A 9334-nucleotide genomic window follows, 5' to 3' on the forward strand; every position below is an offset into this window, starting at 1 on the left:
TATGGCGGCATCTTTGGAAGCTGTTTACATAGCTAATAATATACGATGTAACCATGGAGACAGTCAGTCACGTGAGCTAGCGGTGCACGTTTACTACAGTGAATAAGGTGATTGCGTGCACAGCGTCCACACACGCTGCACAGGGTAAAGACATTACTTCAATGTTGTTTTATATCTATATATATTTGCCTTCTGTTGACCATCACCTCAGGTTCACCATTACAGTTCCAGCATACAGATGCACACTGTTTAAATATGAACACATTCAAAAAAAAAAAATCATGTCTCAGAAATAAGCACAGCTGTTCATGTTTGTCATTATAGTTTTATTTGTAAGAAAATTATGAACTTCACATTGTGTATCAAATCAAAGAACATTTGACAAGTCTGAGTCATTCCTTTGCCCTACGAGAGCTGGAATAAATATATATCCTGACAGTTACAGTTGAGCAAACTTCAGTGAAATGTTGAAACAGTAGAGACAGGTAGAAATGGGATCAGACTAATCTTTGCTTAGTCAGACACGTCCTGTGTTCAGTCCATTGTATTAAAAAACAAACAATAGCACGATCCGTGTGATTTTGCATCTACTTCCAAATCGTAGTCAAGCAGCCCAGTCTCATAAATAGGTAACAGAAATGTCTCTAATGTAGACGTGTACAGTGTAGTGTAAGCATTAAAAGATCATAAAGGAAACACTAACATTTATGTGAAACTAATTTTAATTAAAAATGAGCAGGTGCTTTGCAGATTTAAAAGAAAGAATCTGAAAACAACACTTTTTTGGTCTAAGTGGTCAAAGTAGAAAACAGAACTGATGTTCAAGAACAAACCGTAGCTGCACTAATGTTACACATCTCGATTGTTGTGGTGAACAGACATGTTGCTTTTAAAACAACATGCAGTGTGTGACCATGAATGTTCACTGAGACCATGAACGCCACTTCGCTGAAGCATTCTTCTTCTTCTTGCCACCAAAATGGAAGCAGAAAGAGGACGAGCTGCTTTGATCTACTGAAAGGAAAAAGCAGAACATCTGAGCTGAAACCAGCCAGCTGAAATCATTAAAACAGAAACAATCATTCAATGCAGTGTCTCAGGTGGCTTAGCCTGTTACAACTGTTGACACAAGCTCAGTACAATTAACACACAGTGTCAGGGAGCTCCAGTGTGGGAACTAGTGGCTTTAGGTTTGTAGTCATTTAACTTTCATCCATTCATTCATTTAATTCAGGAGGAAGAAATGTCAGGTTGGTGCAGGCTGGTTACATGCATTTGGTCCCATGCTGTCTTTAACTAAATGACTTGGTTCACTTTATGGCTGGGCTGTATGTGGGGTTATATCATGTTATTTGGGCAGGAGTACCTGTCCCCTGTTAGGCTTAGAAAGTTTCTCCATAAGCAGAGCTTTTAACTCTTATAGCTTTTAGCACATCTGTAGCTGTGCAGGCTGACAGCTTTTTGGTGGCTCTTTTTACCCCACACTGCTTGTGAGTTTGTAAATAGCCCCACTAATTCTTTTGGGTTGCAGTTAACTTGGGAGGAAGGGTTGGGTCTGCCATGACTAGATGAATAACAATTATCTGGGATACATAAATTTCATAATGCATGCATATATCTCTATCAATTAAACCTGGCCTGAGTGCTGCCATTTTTTACATTCAGTTATTTCTCTTAGCAATGTTGGAACTAAATAATGAATGTGTTACAGTTAAACTGACACTGGTCAGTGTAAATGGCTCACTGGGACACAGAAACCTTTAAATTAAACCTGATATCTAGTGTCAAACAATATAAAAGCTGTAAAAGGTGTTTACGGTCAGAATTTATAAAACTATGATTGTAAATAAATTCAAACAAGTGAGCTTTTCTCTTTGTGCTGAATATCAATACTGTGGCTTCTTAGACTGTAAGCTTTACTTCAGCACAACCAGTTGTAGAAGCCGTCACTCCAAATGTCTTTTGATAACAAGAAAAAAATACCTTTTCAGTACATGGCCTGAAGTTCTTCTCCGACATCTTCTGCCATCGGCTTTGTCTGCTGGTTTGAAGACAATAAACCATAAAAAAGATGATTTAGTCACTTTGTCTGCATCCTGCAGCTCGAATGTGTCGTGTAACGATGTTGAATAGCCGTCGTTATCCCTCTGCTGTCAGTAGGATTGTACTGTACAGCATCTTACTGATATGTGAGGAATGCTAATGTAACACGATAACAGACGTCTGGTCTTACATCATTAAAATATAAAGGGCAGGAGATATTTAGATATTTTTTATATTTATATTACATTTTATAGCTGACAGATATTACTAAATAGATAGAATTTACTAAATGGTTGATGTGCATGAAAAATATGTCCATAATCACAAATGACCATGAAAGCCAGTAGAATTAATTCAACTGGACAATCAAAAGACATCCTTAAATGTCCTTTAAGTGGCAGAACAAATGAATAAACAGTTAATTGCTTACTTGAGATGAAATCTGCTCAGCTACTTTGAAAACAGCTTCTAACTGGTTCCTCCTTTAACAGGATGACTGCTCAGGGGTAGGGATGGGTATCGAAAACCGGTTCTTGTTGAGAACCGGTTCCCACTGTTTCAATTCCTTGGAATTGTTTGCCATTTTTGCAAACGCTTCCCTTATCGATTCCAGTCGCCCCGAATGACGTCACCACGTTGCGGAGCGTCATTTACCTGGCAGGAAACATGGCGCGTAAGCGGCTCAAACGCTCAAAAGTTTACGAGAACGGATGACAACAGGGCAACTTGCAATACTTGCAAAGTAGATATTTAATTTAAGGGAGGAAACACTACGAATATGCAAAAGCATTTGCTCACAAAACACGTGATAACCTTAAATGAATGTCGTGTTTTCAATTCCGCTCCGGACTCGTGAATCTCAACCCAGCAGCAGCGGTAACGTTTGCACGTCCTCTCCCGTTAATGCGGCAGGTAAATAATCAACTAACAGTGCATATTATGTTAGCGCGATCTGCCTTATTACAAAACCTGCCATTACTGTGCGTTTATGTGACCATGATGAGAGAGACAGACAGAGTCTGGCTCAGATGCTGGCAGTTCTCGCTGCAGTCTACCGGTAGCGTCTCCTTTCAGGCCAGGATAGACGAATGTCACCGAGCAGTGACTAAGTTCGTGGTAAAAGGCTTGAACCAGTGTTGCCAACTCCTCAGTAAGGAAAATCGCTATCGGTTGTCCCAAAAGTCGCTAGAAGTCGCTAAATGACGTCATCGCCTAATTTGCATAATTGGTCATGCTAATCTAATTGTAACCTATGTTGTTGGAGAGAGAAATAACATCGTGGAAGAGACATAAAGTGAGTAAAAAAACGTCCTAAATGCATTTAGAGTTTATTTAGAACTACAAATTAAATTTATTTTAGCAATTATTGTTTTTTTTAATGTCACAATTCCAACCCTGCTCCTTTACCCGGGCTTGGACCGGCAAAAGTGACCTGAAATAGGCACTCTGGTGGAGTTACTTTGTGTGTGTGTTTATAAGTAGTTTTAAACCTTGTGATCCACAAAACAGCATAAGAGTAAAAGAGTAAAAGAAGAACTGACTGCGTTACAGCACCCGCTGCTTGTTGAGAGTAAAATCGATACGTGCTTTCACGTCCTTTTTTTAGCGACTTTTTTTCGAAAAAAAAGTCGCTAAGGGGTCTGAAAACTCGCTAAATATAGCGACAAAGTCGCTAAGTTGGCAACACTGGCTTGAACCCATTTGCCACAGCAGATGCCCCCAATTTTAGGTAAGTGAATGTGTTTAATTGCAGGCAGGGACATTACTGGATATTCTTGTGTAATTGCTACAGAATAATTTATGTTACACTTTGTTATTGCTACAGAAGAATATTTCTTTTATTATTTTACATTTACAATGTTTTTTCCTGGGGACCCTGTGACACCCCATTGAAGAGCCGTAGGCTGGATCTCTTAAGATCTCACTGTTGGGTTTGTAAGGCCATGTTACTCCTAAATTTCTATCTTGTTCAAAGAGAAGATATAAAACAAAGTTCTAAGCTAATCGACCTTAGTGTTCTCCTTTTTTTAAAAGAATCGATAAGAGAATCGATAAAGAATCGAATCGTTAAACAGAATCGAAAATGGAATCGGAATCGTGAAAATCTTATCAATACCCATCCCTACTAAGGGGTAAGGCCATCATGCAGTCCAGCAACCTTTATGGTTCTGCTTTGCTTCACCAGGAACTATTAGGAAACCTTCCAGCGCCTCCTGTGAAAGACACAGGGAAAAACACAAACATTTATTAACATGTTCCACAGTGTTCCAGTTTGATTTTCTCATCCTGTGGACAACAACGTACAGGGATGCAGGTTTATTGTTAACTTTTGTAAGGTTTCTTTACTGAACTCATACCCAGCTCATACAGGACAAAGACAGGACAGGCTGCCAGTTTATCGCAGGGCGAAAACAATACATGTAACAGAAAATCCACTTAAATGTCTGATATTTATAATCATAATCATAATTATGATTTAAAATATAATTTAAAGGTTTCTTTAAAAATATATTTAGATTTTTTTTTATAACACCTAGAATATAAACTGTTTCAGGTTCTGACCTCTGACCTCAGTGACCAGGCTGTGTCCTCACTGCAGCTCCCTCTTGGAAGTACGTCTGCTTCTTGTCTTCCCCCAGTGATGACCCTTAATATCCCGTACTGAACAAAACAGGACAAACACTTGCCTTCATTTAAGAAGTACATTCATACAGAGATAGTCTATGGAAACACACTAGTTCACCCTTTGGGAGGAATCAGTTCCTGTGAAACATTTCTGTAAATCAACATTATGTGGAGAATGAATGAAATGAGTTCTTCAGGTGATCAGCAGTCCAACACTGACAAATGAAACTTCTGTGGAAGAAGAATCTGGACTTTGGATTTCCAGTCCAGTCCTGGTTTAAACTATTAAGGATTGAGCAACAGTGCTCATCTTTGCTCTTCGGAAATCTGTGTTAAACAACAACAAACATAAATTAGAAACAAAAATACATCTGAGTAGAGAATTTTAATCTTCAAATGTTTCTGAGCTGTCTTCAACCTGCTTTTAACACAGAAAAGTCCCACAGTCAATGCAGCCTGAATGAAATCCTAAATGTTCAGCACACAGAGAGACACAGAGGGACTGTTTAAAGTTTAGTGTTAACCTGAGTCACTGATCATTTACAGTATTACAGAGTCTGGCAGTCTTTGCATGATGTCCACGTCACTGTAAGTTTCTAGCTGACTCTCAGGTGTGACAGGTGTGCCAGCAGGAAAGAGTAATAACAACCTGCATCCTGCGGCTTGTCATTCAGGATTAAAGGAGCCAGACTTTGTTCACACAGCTAGGATTGTATTTTACACTGACCCTGGGTCAGTATAAGTATCATACAGTTTAAACGAAGCACTGAAACTTGCATATATTTATTATAGATGCACTGGAAGACAGCTGGCCACCTCATTTTGAAATCAGCGATCATCAGTGCTTCAAGTACTACCTCTTGCCTTCTGAGAGCAAAGGTCTTCTCCATCATTGCAGCCACCCTGTGGTCATTGTGTTTTTTCTTAGCTTCTGACAGGAGGTCTACTCTGATTTCTTCTAGTGTCTCTGCAGTTTCACCAGCTGGATACGTGGGGGAGTAATTCACTTCAGCTTTTTTTGGCTTCTTCACGCCATATGCAGGAGTACATTTGCCATCAGGTTTATGTTTTACAGAATTCACAGTAACTTCAGGCTGTCTAAGCTTTGTTCGGTAGTTAGCAAGTTTATACTTCAAGCTTGTTTTCCATCCGCCATATCCAGTGACTGAACCAGGCTCTTTCAAACATGGATAGGTTGTTACAAGAGCTTCTGCTACCTCATCAAACTCCCTGTCAGACTTAATTTTATGATCAGGATTCAACAAAGCTTCAGTTTCTTTGAAAGCAGCATTGGCCCTGGCCAGCTTGTAGTTGAGTATTGTAAGAGAACTGGGGAATGGGGAAGACATTGGACCATGCAGTGGCTCTTGAGGACGTAGATTCAGGAGAAGACAATATGTCTGTATCAAATGAGTTCCCAGGAGATGAAAGGGATGAGGAGTCATCTAGAGTGCGGGAAGTGGCAGCAGATGAGTAAAGAGGGAGGAGTGCTTCACCAGGTTCGACAGGTGCAACTGAGCTAAAGATGACCTCGATGGTACTTTTGTCCTGGATGTCCGACATTGACTCCAAGTTGGTGAATTCATTCCCAAATTCTGCATCCATGAAGTGAAGCCTGAAGTCCCCATTAACTCCACACTGTCCCTTTATCTGCTGAACTAGCTCACTGACAGACACTGGCATCCCATTTGGAAGGATCAATCTCCGGGAATCATTTTCTCCGAGAATGAGTTTCACCATTGCAGCCATTTCACAACAGCCTAAAAGAGGAAATTAAGACAACGTTAACCATTTCAACAACGGTAAATCTGATTTCAACAAAGCAATTCGGATAAAAGTGTGGCATGCTATGTCCATTCAAATGGATTCAAATAAAATAATGCCACATTAATTTTCAAAACATTTTAGATTTATTAGACTGCCTGTCATAAAAAAAACGAGTTAATTCCTGTAATTTGGACTCTTTCCTTTTCAGTGAGTTCAACATTTTACCATGTTGAACAGGAGTGAAGAATTTCAAAATGAATTATTTACATTATGTAACCAAATTTAAACTGGAATTCTCTCAGAAGTAAAATTATTAAAGCATAACATTCGCTTCAGGAATTAAAATAAATAATTGTAATTTCCTCCTCAGTGTACTAAAAACATACATCAATTGTTAAGTAAACTACTGTGCAACAGTTACAACTTACAAACTTACACATTTTAACAACCCATAAATAAAATGCATATGTATCACAAAAGTTTCTGTGGTAGAGCCCAACTAGCTTATTTGCAGAGGTTAAGTTATAAACAATACCTACATTTGAAGTAGCTATGTCTTTCATATTAGGCTTTTATACTTGTGCTAGCTTGACATTGTGCTATATTGTTGCACTAACGTGTTAGCTAGCTAGAATGGCATAAACAGACAGATTTAAAAAAACAAAAAAAACAAATGTGAATAAATATCCCTGAAAATAATAGACAAACTAATGATATCTTTGCGCAAAAAGTATTTTCATCTGGATGGATGAAGACAGATTCACTCTTACCTTTCCAAGGTGACCGTGAAGCAAACCATGCGGTTCTTCTTCTTCTTCAGTCAAGTTTAACGGCAGCTTGGATCCAAAACTGTTGCATTACTGCCATCTCCTGGCTGTTAATCGTCCGTCACTCCTGAATCCTCAGATCCTCTTGATGAGACCAGTACTTCTCAAAAAAAGAAAAACCACCACTTTCCCTCCACCATGACTTAACTTATTAACCACTTGCTCAAATGTAAGTTCCCTTCCACCACTCATTTCACCCCACATCACCCTCCTGTGACTTACATACTTCCTACAACTAAGGAGTACATGCTCAACCGTCTCCATATCAGTGCACCCATCACACAACCCCGTCAGATGTTTCCCTATCCGAAAAAGAGTATCATTTAAAAAGCAGTGGCCCGTTCGTATTCGACTGATAACAACCTCCTCACGTCTCTGCAATCCGCTACTCCTCTTAGCTTCTATTGTGTTTTGCACCCTATATAAATGTCTCCCTTTTGTTTCATTATCCCATGCCATTTGCCATAAGTTCCGACTTTCTGCCCAAACTACACTTTTCCCTTCAGATTTTGACAATGGTAACTGTACATCTATGTCAACTCTTTTGACAGCTGCTTTGGCCAACCTCTCTGCGCTTTCATTACCCAAGATACCCACATGAGCCGGAGTCCACATTATTACTACATGTTTATTTTGGTCAGACAGTCTATGATGAGCAAAAAGAATGTCATACAGAATTTGCTGATGGGTAGTTGTGTAACCCTGTGCAATACTTAATAATGCGGACAATGAATCACTGCATATCAGTACTTTTGAGACCCTGCTGTCCTCCACCCATTCTAGAGCCAGCAGTATGGAAAACAATTCAAATGCATACAGTATACACCCAGACGGGTTGATGTTCTTTTCGCAATCTTGATATTCAACACCGGAATTACCACTGCTACACCAGTTGCTTCTGTCTTAGGATCTTTTGACCCATCTGTATACACCTGTAAAAAGTCACTGTATTTGCTGTCCAATCTGTTATAGAATTTTTGACAAATATCTGTGGTCACTTTCCGCTTTCCAGTGTCCGTTAAAGAGCTGTCCACGACAAGACACTTCAATGTCCATATGGGACGTAAAGGCCACAACACTGTCTGATTAAAGACTTTGTCAGACACTTTAAAAGTTCTTGCACTATCATCTCCAACCCACCCAAAACTATTTTTAAAAACCTTCCCTCTTTCCCAACAAGCCCCCAACACTTTCTTAACAAAACCATGTGGTTTCCTGCCTCCTGTGCTTAAAATCACCCGTGATCTTGTGATATCGCGAGTCTTTAAGGCAACTAACCACTATCGTTAGATTTTATCATGTCATATCAACAAGAATAAATTTAAGAGGTGCTAAGTTGGTAAATTTCATGCAGATCATATATGATTTACAGAGATGGGCAGTAACGCGTTACTTGTAATGCGTTACTGTAATCTGATTACTTTTTTCAAGTAACGAGTAAAGTAAGGGATTACTATTGCAAAATCGGTAATTAGATTACCGTTACCTTCCCGTTGGAACGCTGTGTTACTGCGTTACTAAAACCGTGATTTTTTTGCGAGAATGTCTCATGACAGTGACGTAAGCGAGTGCGCCGTTAGTGACAACAGCTGTGTGCAGATCAACAATGGATCACATATCGATTGTGGGAGAGAGTATGAGCGTGCAGCGTTTAAAGTGTGGACGTACTGACCTTACTTTGAGTTTGATTCCATAAAAAGTGACAAAAACATTAGCGTTCATCGTGCGTGGGAAAAAAAACTTCTTTTTACAGCGAAAAAAAACCCCTAAACTTCCAAGCAAGCACCGAGTGCGCAACGACGTAATGGGAAACTCACAGAGAAAGTCGCGGATTCTTCAACTGACCGCGGCACACCTGCCTACCCCCGGACGATCTGATTTCCTCGTGTCAGCATTGTTCCCACATCATCATAATTAATGTTGTTCCAGGTTCAACATTGCAAGTGACCAATCACCTTCTTGTGACGTCATTCCTTTGCGACTTCGAAATACCCGCCTTCGAGTATTTCGAAATACAAGTGAAGAAGCGAGAAACCGCCGCCTGTCTGCCGAATTTGAAGTCAAATCGCCTG

General features: G+C 39.7%; 1 long non-coding RNA gene across 1 annotated transcript; it reads right to left on the reverse strand.

The window, feature by feature from the left end:
- Window positions 1–333: 333 nt before the first annotated feature.
- Window positions 334–2708, reverse strand: LOC146670956 (uncharacterized). The gene is made up of 3 exons (XR_014911580.1): window positions 2474–2708; window positions 1984–2041; window positions 334–1014 (listed from the first exon to the last, which is right to left on the reverse strand). It is a non-coding gene; the product is annotated as an uncharacterized LOC146670956 (long non-coding RNA).
- Window positions 2709–9334: the final 6626 nt, after the last annotated feature.

The sequence above is a fragment of the Rhamphochromis longiceps genome, linkage group LG4 (genome assembly GCF_057381845.1).
Source record: "Rhamphochromis longiceps isolate RC_006_pf linkage group LG4, R_longiceps_female_GT1.1, whole genome shotgun sequence".
NCBI classification, from domain to species: Eukaryota; Metazoa; Chordata; class Actinopteri; order Cichliformes; family Cichlidae; genus Rhamphochromis; species Rhamphochromis longiceps.